This window comes from Dendrobium catenatum, unplaced genomic scaffold (assembly GCF_001605985.2).
Source record: "Dendrobium catenatum unplaced genomic scaffold, ASM160598v2 fragScaff_scaffold_338, whole genome shotgun sequence".
In the NCBI taxonomy this organism is placed as follows: Eukaryota; Viridiplantae; Streptophyta; class Magnoliopsida; order Asparagales; family Orchidaceae; genus Dendrobium; species Dendrobium catenatum.
The window spans coordinates 479733-500658 of NW_021318800.1; positions in this window are offsets into that span (position 1 = coordinate 479733).

Sequence of the window (20926 nt, forward strand, 5' to 3'; positions counted from 1 at the left end):
AAGAGATGAGATAATAATTACTACAAATTCAAAAACAAAGACAAGGCAAGATATCATATAGCCGATGATTTTTGAGCAAAAAAGCATTAATAAAAAGAAGCAAGCCAAATTTAAAACAAAAAAAAGAAAGAAAACAAAGTGCTAAAAAGGAAAAACAATTAAAAACCAAATAAAGCAAATAGAAGATTCAATGTTTATGCATGTTATGTCAATCACACCATCTGGTACGTAATAGAGCTGAAAGTGTCCAAGGCGCAGTGGTTAGTAAAGATGTCAGCAAGTTGATTTTAAGTTGTGCACATGATATACGCTCAATGTCTCCTTAGTCAATGGTCTCTAATGAAGTGATGGCTAATGTCTAATTGTGCTTATCCTTGAATTGTTGGATAGGATCTTAGAGATGCATATGACAGTGTTTGTCACAAAAGATTGAGATGGGTCTACAGGTACCTAATCCAATACCTATTATTTAACCAAAGGAATTGGCCAAAACTTCCAAGAGCTATGTGCCAAGTTCAGCAGGGAAAGTGCAACAGAATTTTGCTTCCTACTAGACCATGAGACCAAAGTTGTTCCTATGAATTGTACAAGTCCTTGAAGTACTTCTATCCACTTGCATCTGCAAAATCAGAGTAAAAAATTCATATAATCTTCAAAAGAAGTATTGTGTCTAGGATACAAATTCTAGCTTTGTGTCCAAAAGATATCTAAAAATCTTTTAACAGAAAGTCAGGAGGGATTACTTAGGGTTGGCTTGAAATCTCGCACAAAGGCAAACACTAAATATTATGTCGGGTCGGCTCGCAGTCAAGTAGAGTAGATCCAATATGCTCTGTACTTCTTCTAATCAACATGACTTACAACTTGGGTCGTTTCCAATGGAATGCTAGAAGTCATGGAAGTATTATTGGCTTATGATTATCCATGCTCATACTTCTCAAAATGTTCTTTATGTATTTTGTTTGAATAAGAAAGGTTCCCTGTCCAATTGTTTTATGGCTAACCCCAAAAATAGGACAACTCTCAATCATACTCATCTCATAACTCTCTTCTCATTGTTTTATGAGATATCACAGGCACAAGTTTTTTTTATTTAGGAGATTCGCAAAGAGTATATCAATCCACATAAATCTTAATAATGAGTGAATCATCTCCAAATTTTTTCTAAGAAAGGGTGGTGTCTACGCTCCCTTAATTAAACCTCCCTTTTCCTAGTAAAAATTGCTAAGCCTCTCATACTATGCTGTTGGAGCTACTTTAAATCCCATACAAAGCCTTTTTTTTAATTTTAAAAATATGATTTGGAAATTGGGAAACTCTCAAATCTTGAGGTTTGCTTCTACAAACAGCATCTCTTTTATTCCCCAGTTCAAAAAAAGAATTCTTGACATCCATCTTGATAAAGCTTAATCCTTTAATAGACAGGCAAAGGCTAATAGCACTCTAATGGCTTCAATCTAGCTATACAGGGGAAAAATGTCTCCCTCAAATCTATCCTTCTATTGGTTATACTCCTTAGCCCACCAATCTTGTTTATTCCTAACACCACTCCTGAATCATTCAGCCTTGTTCTTAAAAGACCACTTTTGTCCGCAACTACATTTGTCCTTAGGTCTTTTTACAAGCTCCCAAACTTCATTCCTAACAAATTGGATTCAACTCCTCCTGCATGGATAAAAATCCAAACTCATCAGTAAGGGCTTGGTTTATGTTGGTGGGTTCATCATTGAGTAAGGCAGAGTGGTTCACCTACTTCTTCAGTCCATGTCTAGTCTTAACTCCATTAGAAGGGTCTCCTAAAGATCAAATCCTTGGGGTGACCTGTAGAGTATCTTCCAATCTCTAGTAAAGTCTGAGAAGGTCCAAACCTTTCCTCAGATCTAAATTTTCTACTCCTTGGGTTGAACATCTCCTACTCCTTTTATAATTTTTTGGTGACTACTCCTTCTCCAAATTTTTTCCTAAACTCCACTAGTATCTCTCAATATTACATCATCCTCACTCCATGAATTTTTAGGATCAGACTCATCAAATACTACATGGTAGTTCTCTTTCCACCACGCAAAGTTTCTCTTGTTGAACACCCTAAATAGACTTCAACACATAGAATATCCCAAGAATACTCCTTCATCAGATTCAGGATCAAATTTTCCAAGTGAGACGCTTCTCATTCGTTGTTGAATGAACAACCTTACAGCCAAAGATATGAAGGTGGGAAAGATTGGGTGTCCTACCCTTAAGGATCTCATAGGGTATCTTTTCTAATTTGGCTCTAACGTTTCACCTTTAAACACATAACAAGCTGTGTTAATCGCTTCAGCCAAAAGTATTTTTGATGTGAATACTCAGCAAGCATGGCTTAGGCGCTTCCCCAAGGTTTGGTTCTTCCTTTCGCTAACCCGTTCTGCTGAGGTGTCCTAGGCTGAGAAATTTTTTTGTGGCTAATCCTTTTGTCCTCACAAAACTCTCCAAATCTTTCATTCTCAACCTCCCCCATTGGATCACTCCAAGTAGTAAATGTTTAAAACTCCTCAAAGACTATTTTTATGTGTAATGAAATCTAGTCAAAGTGACCTTGAGTAGTCATCAACAATCACAAAACCATAGATTTTCCCTCCCAAGCTGGTAATGCTAATGGGTCCAAACAAATCCAATGTGTAGTACTTCTAAAGTTCTAGAGGTGCTAAATTCCTCAGTGGGGTGAAAGTGTGGGAGTGCACTTATTTTTCCTAGTTGAAAAGGCATACAAAGGCGATCTTTGAAAACTTGAGTTTGGGGGACACCTCTAACTAGGTCTTTTTGGTCACTTTCCTAAGGGTTTTCATAACTTGTATGAACATAGTCTCTGGTGCACTAAACCTTCGAATCAATCTCACATACTTTTTAGCAATAGAAGGAGCACCATTCAATGTTATGTTAAATCAAGGGGCAATGTAAGATGTTGTTTGAATCGCTCTTTCCCTGCAAAATAGTGTTGTTACTTAAAAACTTACAATGCATGAATTGTATAGAATTGGCAGATGGAAGCCTTTGTCAGCAGAGCTTGAACTGATGCTAAGCAGATTGTGGCTTCTATCCATCTACCAAGCAAAACATTTTCAATCATAAGGTTCTGAAATTAACCAATTATAACCCTGGCCTACCAATTTCTTGGTGGTGTTGTCTCCAGAGTAACCTTGACTCGAGTCTGGACTCCAGCGAAACAAATTGATTGGCAATCACCAATCATATGTCGAGAGCAACCGCTGTCCAAGTACCACATACTCTACAGGCATTGTGAGAGCGCACACTTTAAAATTATCAAATGTTGATTTAGGAACATAGAGGTTTGGGTTCCTTCCTTATGAAAGTAAGAAATGGCAATGCATGTGTGGGTATGTTGTAAATAATAGCACTCCTTGGGTCCACACCAATGTGTACTATGGTGACAGTGCAAGAGTGTGAGATGTGTCCTAGCATGGCCACATGAAAATATCTAACTCTATGAAAAGGGTTTTCTTAAATGGGTTTTGAATTATAATGGCCTCTTTTCTTGGTTTTGGCTTTTGATGCAAAAAGTAGGTGTCATCCTAGTTTTCTTACATGCATCTAATTCATTTTGAATCTTTCAAAATTTGGTGCTTTTAAGACTTCATCTCAAATCCTCATGTTTTTCTCCATCTCTTTAGACTTCTTTAAAATCAGAAGCAAGTGAGGTGTGTGTAACTTTTAGTGACACATGGCTCTTCAATTATTAATTCACAATATTTTTTGTTTAACTCATCAAATTTATCCAGTAGAGCCATATGATTTGAATCAATTATAGAATGATCTTTAATCATGATTGCATGCTTTTTTTGTAACTCCAAAAATTCAAATTTTAAGCTTGTATGTGTTTTCTTGAGTTTCCTATATGATATATGAATTTTTTTCAAAAATTTCAAGAAGTTGATCGTAGGAAAGTTCACATACCTCTTCTTGATTGAGATGATCGTCTGCCATCAAGCACAGTTTTGTTGTCTCATCTTCTGGTTTCGTCTCTGATGAATCTGATACAGAGTCCACCCAAAACGCCTTTTGGAGTCTTTTCTTGTTCTTCCTGGACTTGGGTTTCTCCTCACCCTTTCCTTTGCTTGAGTGATCTGAAGAGTAGGACAGTCGACTTTCACATGTCCAGGCTTCCTGCATTCATAACAAACAATATCAGAAGATCTTTTAGAATATTTGTTATCCTTACCTTTTTTCCAATGATGCTTTTGCTTCTTCCTTAGAAAGTTTTTGAATTATCTTGAGATGAAGGAAACTTCATCACTCTCAGACCTGGAAGAATCAGAGTCAGATTTGTGTGCCTTCAGTGCCACCGTTTTCTCTTTCTTTTTCTCACCTGCATCAAGATTTCTTTGATTCACCCCTTACTCCTACGAAATGAGTGAGCCAAGTAAGTTGTGAATCAAATACATGTTTAAATCCTTAGGTTCAGTTATAGTAGTAATTTTTACATCAAAAGAGGAAGGCAAGCATCATAAAATCTTGTTTACTATTTCAAAATTCAAAAGCTCTTTTCCTAAGGCATGCAAGGAAGTAACAATCTGAATAAATCTCGTATACATTTCAGAAATTGATTCATGAGGTTTCATATGAAAACGTTCATAGTCATGAAATAGAATATTCAAACGAGATTGTTTAACTTCATTAGTGCCTTCATAAGTGACACACATTTTAACGCAAATTTCTTTACCAGTTTTGTAAGTGTAAACACGCATATAGTCCTCTAATTTTAAAGCACAGAAAAAATAATTAAGGCATTTTGCATTCAATTGAGCCAAATCCTTATCATCTAAAGTCCATTCAGTAAAAGGAAGTGGAACAGTAATGTCATTATGTTTACTAGTTGGAGGTGTGTAACCATCCGTAATAAGCATCCACATGCGATAATTAGTAAATTGTAAAAACGTAGACATGCGAGTTTTCCAAAAATCAAATGAATGGTAGTCGAGTAATAGAATACCCTTCTGGTGTATTACGATTCCAAAAGTTAGCCATGGATCTAAATTCAAAAATTTTCAAACTTAGTTTTTATTAATCCCGCTCTGATACCACTTGAAAGTTCATTAGGGATGTTAAGCCCTATAGAATTGGCCCAAGGATAACCAAGAGGGGGGGGGGGGTGAATTGGTATTTTAAAAATTCTTTAGGCAAAGCACAAATAAAAACCAAATCACCATAAAAAATAAGTGCGAAAGAAAATAAATGCGAAAGTAGTAAAAAATAAGAACACAAGGGTTTATTGTGGTTCGGTCAACTCGACCTACGTCCACTCCCCGGAGGCGCCCTCCGAGTATTGCACTACAATCATGACTCTCCTTTAGCTCCTACAGCTAGGCCGAGAAGCCTTTACAAACACCTCTTTTTTCCACACCCGACAAGGCATAGAACCTTCCTCCTTTTGCTTCGTCCTGAAGCAGGCAGAGAACCTCGATCGCTTGCTGAAACTTACCTCTCCCAACCCTTTTAAGGACAAGAGAATCTAGGGAAGAATAAGTGGAATAATGCTTGGAGCAACCCTTGTGAATCCCCTCACAAGCTCCCCCTCACAAGATCCCCTCTCTCTCTCTCTCCCTCTCTCTCTCTCTATCTCTCTTTCTCTCTCTCTCTCTCTCTCTCTCTCTCTCTCTCTCTCCTTTAGGTTTTTTAAGGTTAAGCAGCAGCCAAGGATGTTCAAAAACATTAAACAGGAGCTCTTAAATAGAAGATCTTCAAAGGAGCTCATTAATTACAAGTTGTCAACTATATCGTCCAGGACGATATGGAAATCGTCCTGGCCGATCAGTACAAATCTAAGAAGATCGGCTAGAGCATCGCCCTGAATGCAAACTGGAAGATTGACAATTGGCTTGGTCGTCTAGGATGATATAACGATTGTCACGGCCGATCAATTCAAATCAGAGGAAAATCGTCCAGAGCATCGCCCTAAATTCAAGCTGTCCGATCCAGATCGTTCAGTACATCTCCATGAATCTGTTCTGCCTGATATTTATTTTCCAGGAACAACTAAAGATTTTAGAAGAGGGGAAAAATAAATTACATATTGACTCAACCCTAATTTACCCCATCTTGAGCTGACTCCATTTTTCCGTTCGATCTTTGATTCCTGAAAAGTATGTCGTACAAGACAGTCCAAGTCAAGTAAGAGTGTTTGCCAATCATCAAAGCATAGTTCATAGACCTGAATTTGCAACACCTATGGATCTTTAAATATTTACTTTGGATGTCACATTGAGGGTCTACTAAGAGAATCTCAAAGAGTTTGGTTAGATGTCACACTGATATTTTAATTCTGTTTTTGTTATGTGTCTTTATAGATATTCTGATACACTTGTAGTCCTTTTTTGTTGAAAGAAAAAGCAAAATCTTTATTAAAAACTATAAAAAGAAATTATATCCTAAAAGCATCTGATTCCTCCTTTAACGAATTGATAAAAGAAGGAGGAATCTTATTCTTAGTTACATCATCCCAAATGAAAGAATTAAAATAAGCATAGTTAGCACAAAGATCGGCTAACTTATTACTTTTCCTATTAACACAATTAAAGATAACAAAGTGGAAATCCTTAATAAAAGAAAGATCTCCCAGCTCACTTCCTCCTTTAGCTACCATTTTTTGAATGAAGCAGATTACATTTTTATTATCCCCTTCAATGATTAAACCTTTATAATCATACATCCAATCTTTCACCACATCTTTGACCGATAGGATTGCTTGAAGCTCCAATGAAGCAATATCCCAATGGACATAGGCATTGCAAAATTCCAACAAGAACCTCCCCTTGTGGTCTCGAAAAACTCCACCAATCCCTGCATTGTAAGATTTAAATAGGGAAGTGTCTATATTAACTTTTACTAATCAGGTAGAGGAGGATGCCAACAGTTAAACAACCTCAACGGTTGATTAACATCCTTAATAACTGAGTTCCAACAAGTGAAAGACTTATAAATCGTAGAATAACTTACAACATTTGTTGCAATCATTATAGGGCTGGTAGCTTTCCATTCATGAACAGAAATTCCTAGCTCTCCATGATAAGTAAATTTTATTGCTAAAGAGATTGACCATCCATTGATTTTGTGTATCCATCCATTTACAACATGAATCAAGAGAATTGAAAAATGGAATGTCAAAACCCCATTTATTTAAGTAGCGTCACATCTTTTAATTTGCTATTACTAGTAACAATGTGATCAATGTCTTCCACCACCTCACATCCTCTTGGGCATTTATCAAATCCTTGTAACCTTCTATAACTCAAAAACTGATTAGTTGGAGTAGCCTTGTTAAGTACCCTCCACTAAAAGATTTCCAATCTAGGATTTAGTTTTGCATTTCCAAACTAGTCCCAAGCAGAAAAATAAGAATAGCCAACTCCCAATGCCTTGGTTTCTAGTGTAAAAATAGTCTTTCCAGAGATTTTATGGATGAAATCAAGATGATCTTCTATACAACCAGCCGAAATTTAAGTAGAGGTAATAAGGTTCACAAGCTCTTCTCCAAAGTATTTTTGAAGCTCATTAATATTCCAGCCTCCGTTGCAAATAAATTTATCAACTATTTGATTACTACCTCCCATTGGATTGAAAAATATAGGCCATTTATCAATGCTTTTATCCAATAACCAAATGTCTTCAAAGACATGAACTAATTTGCTATTTATAATTCTCCATTTTTCTATAGGTTTAAGAAATTCAACCATTGCATATTAATTTTCCATGCCACCGAACCTCCTTTTGGTTTAGACTCATCACAGAGAATTGATCCATATTTTGGAAACAAAACCTTATATATTTATGAATCTATTTCCTGACTATATCTCCAAACCAATTTGGCCCTTAATGCGCCATCTTTTTTAGAACAGGAGATAATAACTTGACCACCAAATTTTTTCGGCCTGCATATGAAATCCCATTCAAAAAACCCACTTGCTCTTCTGAAATTAACTTAGGAATAACAAAAAACAACCTATTTAAAAGCATCTTTTGCCAAAATTTTATAAACTGGATTGCAAAGACTTATAGGTCTAAATTTAGATGAAGAAAAAGGGTTTTTAACCTTTGGGATCAAACTATAATCGTGTCTTTCCATTTTACATTCATCTTCCCATAATTGAAAAAGTGACCCATAGAATTCTATAAATCATACATAATAATATGCCAATATAATTTAAAATAAGAATAAGACATACCATCATGTCCCAGATCAATATTCCCTTCAACTTCCTTGATAACCTTCTCCATTTCTTCAAAATAAAAATCTCTACTCAACATATTCACATCTTTCTCATTTAAAGACTTCCACGGTTTAGGCCAACCCTCCATAGAACAACTCCTACCTTTCTATTTGATCTTGAATTAGTGGAAGAAAATCTCTTCGACTAGGTGCTGGTCTTCAACCATCAACCCATCTTCATTCTTAATTTTGTGAATGAAGCTTGATTTTCTCCTTGCACTAGCATATGCTTGAAAAAACCATGAATTAATGTCTCCCTCTACTTTCAATATATCTTTTGATTGATTTAGTGCCTTAAATTTAGCTCTACTCCAACAATACGAAGCTTTCAAGAACCTTTTCATTTTTTGATTCTGAACTTGAGAGGGATAACCATTAGTTTTTTCCTCCATGATTCCCTAACCACTGCCACAGAAGCTGGAATAGATGTCCATACATCTTTGAATTTGATCATCTTCTCATATAATGGTTTAAACTCCAATAAATTTAGCAAGATTGGATAATGATCTGAAGCAAGTCTAGCCAAATACCTCACCATCAATCAGTGAGTAGAGTTGAAAGCACCTGAGTTAAGAAAACAACTATCTACTTCTCAAGAATTCTTTCAGAACCTTTTTTGTTATTGCACCAGGTATACTTGGGCCCAACACATGTATCCTTATGTAAATTATTACAAGCTATAAAGGTCTTCATTTCCTACGGACCAAGGGATGTTGAGTCTAGTGAATAGGTTGTTAGACCTAAGTAAATGTCCCAAGGCTACCAAGAGGGGGGTGAATTGGTATTTTTTAAAACCTAACCCTCTTTAAAATTGTGTTGAACTGAAATGAAAATTTTTATTAAATTTTTTATAGAAAAAGTTTTTCAACCACAGAGTCTTTTAAACAAAAGAAAAATACGGAAAATAAAAAAAAATAGTAAAGTAAATGACACAAGATTTATAGTGGTTCAGTCTAAACCAAACCTACATCGACTCCCCAGAGGCACCCTCTGAGTATTGCACTAATACCAATAGTGTCTCTCCTTTTGCACCCACACAGCAAGGCGGAGAAGCCTTTACAAATTCTCTTTTTACCACTACCCGGTGCGACAGAGAACCGTCATCCTTTTACACAATCCATAGTGTTGGCAGAGAACCGTCCGTCCTTTCACACTCTCCTAGTATGGGCAGAGAACCCTTCGTCCTTTCACACTCTCCTAGTGTGGGCAGAGAACTCCTTCGGCTATTCACATCTCCAAGTGTCCGGCAGCAAACGCCTTTGACTGTTCACACTCTCCAGTGTTGGGCCAGCGTAACGGATCTCCTTGGACAGGATTCTCTCAGCAAGAAATCTAGAAGGAAGAAAGAAAAGAGTGAAGTAAATCCGCTTACAGTAGAGATTCTTACCTTTTAAATACCAAGTGAAGTTTCACACTCCAGTGGTAGGAATTCCTCCTTTGAAGCTCTCTCACACTCTCTCATTGACTTTTCTTCAATAGGACGAGATTAAATTGCAAAAAAGATTGGGTGGCAGTCTAATTTGGGACTATTTGTAACAAAAGATAAAAAAAACTGCCCAAAAACTGCAATGTTTTCAATTCTGTATCGCAGTGGATGTTCCCGTTTACGATCGTGGATCTTCCTGGACGATTATACTTAAAATGGTCGGAAATGAACCTATGTATAATTGATAACGAAATATTTTCGTACAAAGCTATCGGTCCTGTACGAACCAAGTTCGTCCGTTACGAAACGGTTATTGACATAAGTCGGTTACAAAAATTTTTAGGGAGTAACAACTAACGGTATGTCGGTTAGTTTTGTTTGGGACGATAGGTTTTCATCTGGACGAATGGAGCGAGTTCAAGACAGAGAAGGTCCGTCCTGGGATTGAACCTTAATTTCGTCTGGACGAATAGAGCAGCTTCCAATACAGAGAAGATCATCTGGGACGAACCTTAATTTTAATCTGGACGAAAGTCATGGTGGAGGGAATACAGAGACCGTTCGTCCGGGATGACTATTAAGTTCGTCCTGGACGATTAGGAACTTAGAAAAATTTTCTCCTCGATGTTTTCCATTGCTCTCCTTAGGGTAATTGACAATGATTGGTCCGTACTTAACTAAGTTTGTCTCTCTACATCAGTTTAACAATAAATTCTCTAGTGTGTATAATTGATGATTTTTTTCACTGCGAAATTACAATCAAACTACCACTCTCAATATCAAAAATTATGTAAAAACATGTTGAAATTTGCTTATACAAAGTCCTTTCAAATACTCATGTGGAGTTGAATTTTCCGTGAAATGTAGTATAACTATCTAGTAGACAAGAAATAAATAATTACAAATGTATTAGGAGATAATATAGTATTATTATTAATAACAATGAAGTAATTGAATCATCCCCAAATAATACAAGGTTGCAAAGAATAGAAACAGTGCGAAAATCTAGCAACTCTCTTAACAAGGGAAATAGCAAATCCCCCGCCCCCCCACAAAATTTTTCTCCTCCTTAGATAACAAGCAATTGAGATCGCCACCCACCACCATAAGTGTAACTTTTGACAAATGGTTTTCCAATCTCTCCCATAAGGATCTCCTTTTATAAACACCCTTGCTCCCATATATCATAGCAATCCTCCATAGACCCTTGTTAATAACATTTAATTGACCTATAACAAGTTGGGATGAGGCTTCTAGTACGTTAAACGAAGCCATGCTATGTTTCCATAACACCTTAATACCTCCCGATAATCCTTTAGAAAGAACATGAAAAAATCCCCATTCAAATCCAATCAACATAATAACAACATTCTTGTTAACCAAAGACAATTTTGTTTCAACCAAACCAAGGAAGAAAAACCCATGATCCCTTATATACTCATTCACATATAGAGAAGCTTTGCTTTTCCTAGCTCCTCTTCAATTCTAAAATTTGATGGAAGACATTATTGAATAAGAAGGGATAGATTCCCCAACTTATCCTTTACCTCTCCTTCCAATCTCCTACTTCTTAGCACCACTTTAATGGGTCCCAAGCCTTTAAGATTCTTTGAACCTTTTTTCTTTAATTTACTAGAACCATCTCTAGAATTTTTCATCATAACTACATTGACATATGTATCTGTCTCCAATACATCACCACCACATTCAGTTATAGAAACAGAAGTTTTAGGATACATCAAAGATTTGGTCTCTAGACACATAATTTCCCCTTCCTCAACCAAATTATTTAAAACATCAAGTTTGTTGACAGTACTAAGAATACAAGCAGAATTAAGAGCATTTTTTCTCCACTAAATGGGATTTCATTATTAATTGCAACTTCATTATTACATGTAGGATTAGGAAATACCTCAGGCTATAGCTCTTCAACCCGAGATTCAACACTTGTATCCCCCATTTTATTTTTACTAGCAGTCACGCCATCCTCCACATCTTGAATCTTCATAGTAGCAGCTTCCACCTGGTTTCCTTCATTCAACAATGGCTGAGTCTAGGTGTTCATGAATTTATAATTTCTAAATTTTTTCTTCCCATAATCAACATGAATCCAGGGACCATAGCCCTCCTTGTTAACCTTTCTAGCTTCTCCCTCCATTGAATTAATAAACGAGGTTACATTGTTTGAAACAGCCTTGCCTTCAAAAGTGTTTTTAATTACATTAGGTTCCAAAGTAGATTCCAAGCTAACATCAGGACAACTTTTCTCCAAATGTCCAATCTTACCACATTTAAAGCAAATGTTTGGGATTCTTTCATATATAATTTTTTGATAAAATTTGCTGGAGACACGTTCCACCTAAACTCCCAAATGCAATTTATCCTCAAGCTTGATCCTTACATAGATTTTAGAAAATTCTATCTATCCCCATTAGAACATGTTTTCGTCAATCAAAAATAGAGTTCTTACCTTAGAAGCAATCCTGCAAACTTTAATTTTATCATAACTTTGCAAAGGAAGATTAGGAAGCCTAATCCATATCGGAGTCGTTAGACCTCTTAAAGATGAAGGTTGAAATCAAGGAGACCATTTGTCTAGTCCAATGATATTCCCATTCACATACCAAGGACCGCATGATAAAACTAATTCCATAGCATTTGGGTCTTCAAAAGCACATAATACCCACCCCATTCTATTCAAGGTCTTATGGAACCTTCTAAACTAATTACATTGCCTCCTTAATTCCATACCAATTACATGATAAGGAACATTATCTCTGAACACCTTAGCCACCAATGATTTGCATAATTTATTAGTATTTTCCACCTCACTTTGGAGGTGAAGCTTCACCATTCTGTTTTCAGAAAAAACTTTCACCATAATCAAAATCAATATGTTTAAAGTTTGCCTTCCTATTCCAAACATTGATAACTGGCTTGGACGATTGGGGAGGAAGAATAATATCAAAATTCTAAACAGCTAAGCAATTACACAAATCTGTAGAAATATAGTCACGAACCTTCTCCAAATCCTCATTAACCTACTATACATCATGAACAACCATATTTGTTGTAAAACTCTCACTAGCTAATGCATAAGCCTTATGAGAAGAATTTGAAATTCCATTACCAGAATCCATTATTCTCATACTACCAGAAACCTCAAAAGCAAAAAAAAAAAAAAAAAAAAAAAAAGAAAAAAAAAAAAAAAAATTACATGTTTGACTTTTGATACAGATCATGTAGCCGCACCACTGAATGATACAAGATCAACTTTAGAATCTTTTTAAAGGCTGGATGAGTTTTAAAATTTGAAACATCCATTAGAATCATTTTTCCCTTACCAATGAAATTCAATTCTTTTAGGAGGAAGTAACCCTCCCTCATTAATCACCAAGGGTTTTCTAGTTTGAACCTTAGCTTAGCTTCATGATCAAACACCAAATTTGCATCATCGAACGCTGGAGGAGATGAACCTTGTTTAATACAAGGAAGGTTTCTAACAACAGATGATGATGAGACTCGACCATCTCCGATGCTGGAGGACAGAGGCCGACAGCCCTCCACCATCATCGATGGAATGGATGACTTGGAGGAAAACATAAAAAAAATTTCTCTCTCTAGAAATCGGGAGCTTTTCTCTCTAGAAATGATGCCTTGAACTCTTCTATTGTAGTTAATAATTTGATTTATATGTTGGCTCTTATCAAGTAGAGGATATATAAGAATGATAAAGTACTTCATACTTAGGTTCTTAGAGTATCACTTTGCATATTGATGGTAGTATATAGCATCACCACTTCATACTCTTCTTCTGCTACTACCATCACTTTAGTTTCAAGCATTTTTATGACTGCTTGCATCTTTCTTTACTACGGTCATATATAAATGTAATATTTATATTATATAACTACATACATCATTTAGAATTTACTCAAGCTTTATAGATTTACTTCTTTGTAGGTCTTTGTTGCCTTGGTAGACTTATTGAAAAATGTTCCTTCAATCTTGGCTTTGTGCTTTATGGATTTGTTGAAAAATTTGTAGATTTTAGATTTAATTGATAGTAATAAATATAAGTAGTATCTCAGTCCTTAATCAGTTCGGGAGACTTCAATTTATGTCACTTGAGTTCATCAGACTAGAAAAACTAAGATTTGATAGCTCTTCATCCTCTAATTACTAAAATGGGGGTTCCTCTACTATGTCCCTTCTTATGGAGTGTTGAATAGATGAAGCTGCCAGCAATTAAACCATATTTGAGAGTTTTAGATTCGGCCTCATACACCCATTCAGGCTTCAGACTTAAGATATAGGAAATATGCTTCCCAATATTGATTATACTAAAGTTAGTAGGTTTAGAGTCCTTCATAATAAAAGATTTAGAGTCTACAATCGTTTGGTAGTTGTTCGCGACTCATCCTTCCTACATAAACTTTAATTCTTCGATCAGTTAAGAGAATTTGGTGGAATACAACTACTTGAACTTGCTGAGTCAAATAAGCTTTCGTACTTTCTATAATCCCTACTGATGAGTTGATGAAGTAGGGGTTCCTCTACTGTGGCCTTTCTTATAGCGTGTTAAGTAGACGGAGATGCTAGTGATCTGGCCATATTTGGGCTTGTTGGATTCAACCTCTTATACCCATTCAAACCTTAAGCTTCTGGCTGTTGAATGACTTTAAGCTGTTTCAGCTTAATTTGTTGGAGTGTCTAGTCATAAAAGTTTCTTTTTTTATATTTGAAATCTTGGTAAGTTGGAGGAGGTGTTGTCTCAAACTTTCTGAAGATCACCTGCATATACATTGAAAAAGAATTTGTTGTATCCTTATATCTTAAAAGAATATTTATGTTAATGATTTTAAATATTTATTTGGGGATCTCATCATATAACACGATATCGACCTGAATAAATAATTAAAATGCTCCTATATCGTAATGACATTTTAGAATAAAATAAATTTTCAATTTTAAGATTTTAAGTATTTATTTTGAGTTCTCCTTGTGTAGCATGATGTCAAACTAAATAAATATTTAAAATTCCCCCTATTGTATAAGGATATTTTTGATAGGCTTCATATTTTGAGATTTTAAATATTTATTTGAGTATTTTTTCTTGCAGCGTGATGTCAACATGAATAAATATTTAATATGCCCGTAGTCTTATGCGGTATTTTAAAATGCATTCTTGTGATAGAAGAAAATTTCAAAATTTATAAAAAACAAGCATTAACAAATATACACATAACACTTTGAACATTATATAATGCATTAGATAAAAACTTTTTATGCATGATACTTCTTTAAATGTTCGCTATTGATTGATGACATAGGCCCCTATACGTTCAGATCAATCAACTAATAAGCTCCTCCTTGATTCACCTTCTTAATGAAAAAGGGGCCCTCCCAGTTGGATATAATTTTGACACTAATTTTTTGGTGTGGAATGATTGGCCTTCTCAGTATAAGTATAAATTATCCTTTTTGAAATGCCCGAGGATGCATCATTTGATCAAATGATTTTTCCGTTCTCCCTTGATAGATTTTAAGGTTTTATTGAGCTTATAATCTAATCATATCAAGTACATCTAGTTCTTCCATTCTCAGGTATGTATTTTTCTCTTACATGAGATCATGTTGAATAGCTACCTATAGTGATGGTAGCTAGATCTTCAATTGCAACATAACTTCTATAAAGCGTATCATTGGTCGGCATCTTATAGGTTGTACGATATGCCCATAGTGCCTCTGACATTTTTGTATGCCATGCTCTTTTATTATTGGTGAGGTCAATAATTTCATCAGCATCTTGTTGAAATCCTCTGCCAAGCCATTAGCTCTTGGGTTATATAGTGATGAATATGACCAATCAATTTTATGATGATTAATGAACTTATAAATTTTTGTACTTTTGAAAGTCATATCATTATTTGAGATTATACGGTGCGGTACACCAAATCTATAGACGACATTATGCGTGAAGAAGCTGATCACGTGCTCCTATGTGACTTCTTTGAATGGAGCCCCTTCTTCCCACTTAAAAAGGTAGTTCATTGCTGCCAGTACAAAGTAGTATCTAATTGATAACGATGGATCTATTGAACCTATTATATATGTGCCCATCATTCAAATGGCTAGGATGTTATTATTAGGTGTAGTGGATTTGGCGATTAATATATAATATCACCATAAATCTGATACTCTTGGCACCTCTTAGCTTGATCGATACAATTCTTAGCAAATAGTAATCCATTCTCTTGATTTTAACTACCATCTTGGGACCTAATTAGTGTGCTCTATAATGTCCTTCATGAAATTCTGATACTACTCTATCATCTTCTTTGGTCGCTAGGCACCTTAACTATATTTGATCGAAAGCAGGTCAATACAACATGTTTTTGACAAATGCATATCGTAATGCTCTCTTTCTGGTTTGAGCAGGTGATGACTTATCTGCTAGTAGTTTAACTTTTTTAAAGTAGTCAATGAAAAGCTTCCTCCTGTCATCTTTTTCTTCGACATCTAAATAATGCCATCATGATTCTAAAGCTTGACTAGCCTTGCATATTTTATTTTAGAGCTTGGTGTTCTTCATATTGATATTCAAAATCAAATAGTTGGTGAGGTTGCGGATTAACCAGGATTTCTTCATAAAAGCTTAAATATTATATTCCCTTTGCATGTGAGAATTTTAAGATTGTCGTCTCTAGGACCTGATGACTGTGAATCATAACTGGTATAGGATCTTCCTTGTATATATTTTCCATATCCTTGGCTAATATGGTTAGATAATCTACTCTATTATTTTGAACTTTATGAACTTGAGCTATGTTAACATTTGACACTTATTTCAGAAGATCGAGAGTTAGCCGGTGGTAGTAGATCAATTGAAGTTTCCTAATCTTATAAATGCCTAGAACTTGATTTTTCATAAGATGTGAATCTTTAAAGATTTAAAGATTTTGGATTTTAATATTAATTGTAATTTCTAGTCCCACTTTGAGAGCTTCATACTAAGTTTGATTATTCTTTTGAGTCTCAATTAAATTGAAAAAAAATCTTATTATGCCTCCCTTAGGTGATATGAAAATGATACCAATACCGGCTTGAGCTCTTGCGAGATTTGGAGGTCGGGCAGGCCCCCATCAAAAAACATCTCTCAAAATTATAGCTCTTATTATTCCTTATCTTGAATAATTTGTTCATCAGGCAAATCCTCTTTGAGTGGAGAGACTGCTGGAATTTGCTGTGCGACGAAGAAATCTGTCAAAGCTTGTCCCTTTGCCACATTTTATGGCATATATATGATATCAAACTACATTAATAACTTTAATTATCTTGCTAAATAACTTGTCAATACTAGTCTTATCATCAAGAACTTCAACATATTGATCTTTAATATCAACATAATTTTGTGTAGCAGCATATAGTTGCGGAGCTTTTGGACTGTATAGATCAACTTCAGGCATTGCTTCTTAATTGGGGAATAATAAATTTCTTCTCCAATCAGCCTCTAACTGATGTAGTATAGTGCATTTTCTTTTTATTCTTCATTATGTTGGGCAAATAATTCTCCAAGGGATTCTTCTAGTGTTGTCGTGTATTATAAAAGAGGTTTCCCCGAAACTGGCATTACGAGAATGGGAGAATTTAACAAATATCTTTTAATACTGTCGAATAAATCCTGAAACTCTTCATCCGACTTAAAATAAATATATATCTTCATCAATTAGGATAATTACTAGCACATACCAGATATATTCGATATGAATCAATGAATAAAAGTCAGTTGTCCTTGAAAAGAATGAAGTTGGCGGGGATTTCTGGGAGGTGGAATCTCCATGATTATTTAGATTTTGTTGGGGTGGATCTCAATTCCTTAGTGACGAATAACGTACCCCAAGAATTTTCTGAAGGAGAACCTGAAAGCATATTTGAGAGGGTTCATTTTCAGATCAAAATTTTTGATTCTCTCAAATGCAATCCTCATGTCATTTACATGATCTTTATGGTCGATGCTACTGACAATGAGATCATCTACATAGTACTCAACCTTTTAATGTATTAACTCATTAAAAATATATGTCATTGCCTGCTGGTAGGTGGCACTAGAGTTCTTCGAGCTAAAGGGCATGCCCATATAGTAGAAAATACTGATGGGTGTTCTGAATGATGCGTGCTTCTCATCTTTTGGTGCCATCTTGATCTGGTTGTAGCCCGATAACCCATCTGTAAATGAGAATATATAATAGTTGGAGGTTTTATCCACTAATATCTTTGACACCAAAAGCAAAAAAGCTATCTTTTTGACACGCCTTATTAAGGTCCCGAAAATTAATACATATATAAATACGACCCTTATTTATCTTGACATAGTTGATATTGGTGATCCAATCACCATATTTTTCTTTATGAATGAAGCCTGCCCCTTTGAGCTTCATGTTTCAACAATCATTTATTCCTCAATCTCTAATCTCATTCTCCTTGGAGTTTGTTTAATGGGTGCTGCATTTGGTTTGATAGCCAATCTATGAACTAATACATCAGGGGGTAAGTCAGGCATCTCAGCATATGTCCAGGCAGAGATATCCCTAAATTCACAAATGTGTTCTTTTATTTCTTTTATTTGCTCCTCGGGCAGGAGAGAACTAATGAAGGTAGGGCGAGGGTCCTCTTTAGTTCATAAGTTAACTTTTTTTAGCTCGTCCATAGTGGCTTTCTATCCACCATCTTCTAAATATTCTAGTGCTAGCTTGGTCTCTATGGGTTCATTATCATATGTGTTAACTTTATACATCTCCTCATCACCATTGTCATTAGATTTGATTTCTTTGCTCGTGAATGCTCGATAAATCCCATATTAGGGGTATTTCCGTACAATAAATCCAAGACATTTTTTTTGTAAAAATATCCTTCTTCTTTAATGAGTGAGGATTTCTTCGATATTAGAAGCTCAAATATAAACAAATTTATTATTTGGAGGAACGAGTTTAACCTCGTATCCATAAGATTATTTAGATATTTCTTGTATTATACCTAGGAAACTTTGTAGGTACTAATTTGTTTAGAATTGATGGGCTTACAAAAGCAATTGTGATTTTCTCTTCAACAATCTTCCCGATTGAGTAAAATAGACTCACTGGCCCACCCCTTTTTCTATGGGGGGGGGGGGGGGGGTCAACCTCCCTACTCCATTTGATCGTTGGCCAACATACACTCCAAGATTTGATAGGGTGGCTCACTTTCGTCTGGGTCACTCCCTAGATGAGTTTCATATTTCCTTTCTTTAGGAATGGTTGGTACTTTGGGAAGAGTCAGTATTACCTTCTTTCTCTCTACATACTTCTTCTTGCCTTCTTTTTTAGGTTACTTTGTAATCTTTGGATTCGATTCCTGGGCCTCAAGAGAACTCGATGGCTTCAGCTTCTTTGGAATGAAGTATTTTGAATCTTCAAATATTGTTACTTTATGGACTACAAAGTGTTGGATGTCACCATATATCCTAAATTCTTCTCCATCCCTGAGGTACTTCATGTATTAATGTACTGTTAATAAGAAGATTTCATACTCATGCAACCATGGGCAATTCAGAAGTGCCTAACATGAGGTATCTGCATCAATTACATGAAATTTGATATATATATGAAGTTCTTCAAAAGTGGGGAGAGCGTAAATGATCATAGGGTCTTCTTCCCCTTCTCGTTAAAGTCATATACCATCAGCTTATCTTACCTTAGGTGTTCCACGTCGAGGCATAATTATCACAGTGCTTTGAAGCTCATGAGATTTATGGAGGACCCTGGATCGATCAAGATTCCACTGATTATCATTATGTTATTTTTTTTTAATAATATATAGAGGGCGATTATGATTTTCCATTTTGAGCATTATGTCCTATTTGGTAAAGGTGATGAATGGTTCATTTCTAGATTGTAGCACTCCAGTCATGTTTCACTCAACAAAATATGCCTCATATCTTTCGGGATCTTTTAGAGAATGAATCAAAGTCTTCTGAAGGTCTTTATAGATTACTAGAGCATCGTATATATTAAGTTATGCTGGGATTTTCCTCAAAGGAGATATGACATTATAATATATCCCCATGGGTGAAGTATCTTTCTTCTTAGAATTCTTGGGGATGATATCTTTATTGACAACTATCTCCTTCTCCTTATCTTTATTTGAGACCCCTTTATTCAATAGAGACTACAGTATCTTGCCACTTCTCAATTGCACTTGAGCAATCTCATCTTTCTCATACTCATTTAATGGCGTGTTTTCTTTAAAGTCAGCCATTGTCATGTCTGGAGATTCATGCTTTGACTCATAGTTGCCACCCATATTTACATATCTCATCCATGATGGTTTATTGGGTTATGACTCATCTTCCTTTGGAATATATAAATCATCCTCGAAATGTAATCCATTGGTGATAGCATCATACAGGATTTAGAGGGTATTTCCTTTTCCTTTTTGGTTGGAACCACTAGTGTCATCAAAATAACCAGACAAGTATCTACAGAGAGTGGGTTGTCGTCGGTCTTTTCACCCCATCAATCTTAAGCTTTGTCATAAAATTAGCAAGCATAACAGGGTGCCTTGCAGTCTAGTAGTATTCCTTTAAACTATCGATAACCCTTTGAGTTGTTATTATTTTCTCATTGGGATTCCTTAGTTTGGTATTCTTCTTGGAGGATTTCATCAACCCCCTGCCTACCGTAGACTTTGAGGTGCCAGTTTGGTTGTGGAGTTGTTTAGAAGTATATGCTTGCACCAGAGGTAGCGCCTTGGGATCAATCACCGGCTTTGGTGGGAGACATCCATTTCGTACTAAGAACTGCTTCAAGCTGCCTCAACATTTTCATAATTTTCTTAAAGGCCGAAGGGTCCCACTAATCTTCTTGAATCAACTTCTTTTCTTTTATTTATTTTTTAACTGGGGGTATAGAAGAAGTTCTAACTACCCGAATTGATTCATTTCAAGAGTTAGTTAACACTTTATCAGACAATGTAAGCTCTCTCCCATTTGGTACTTCCTTTTGAGACAATCCTTAAAGATGTAGCAATCTTTAATGGGATGTCCAAGAACTCAGTGATATGGGCATTAATTTGGGTCACAAGTTTCTTTCATTTCTTCCGGCCTTTCACACTCTGGCAGTTCTAGACCTACTTTTAGTGCCTGTTAAAATAATTTGGTTATAATCTCCCTCTTAAATGAATATTCCTTATTCACTTTATAT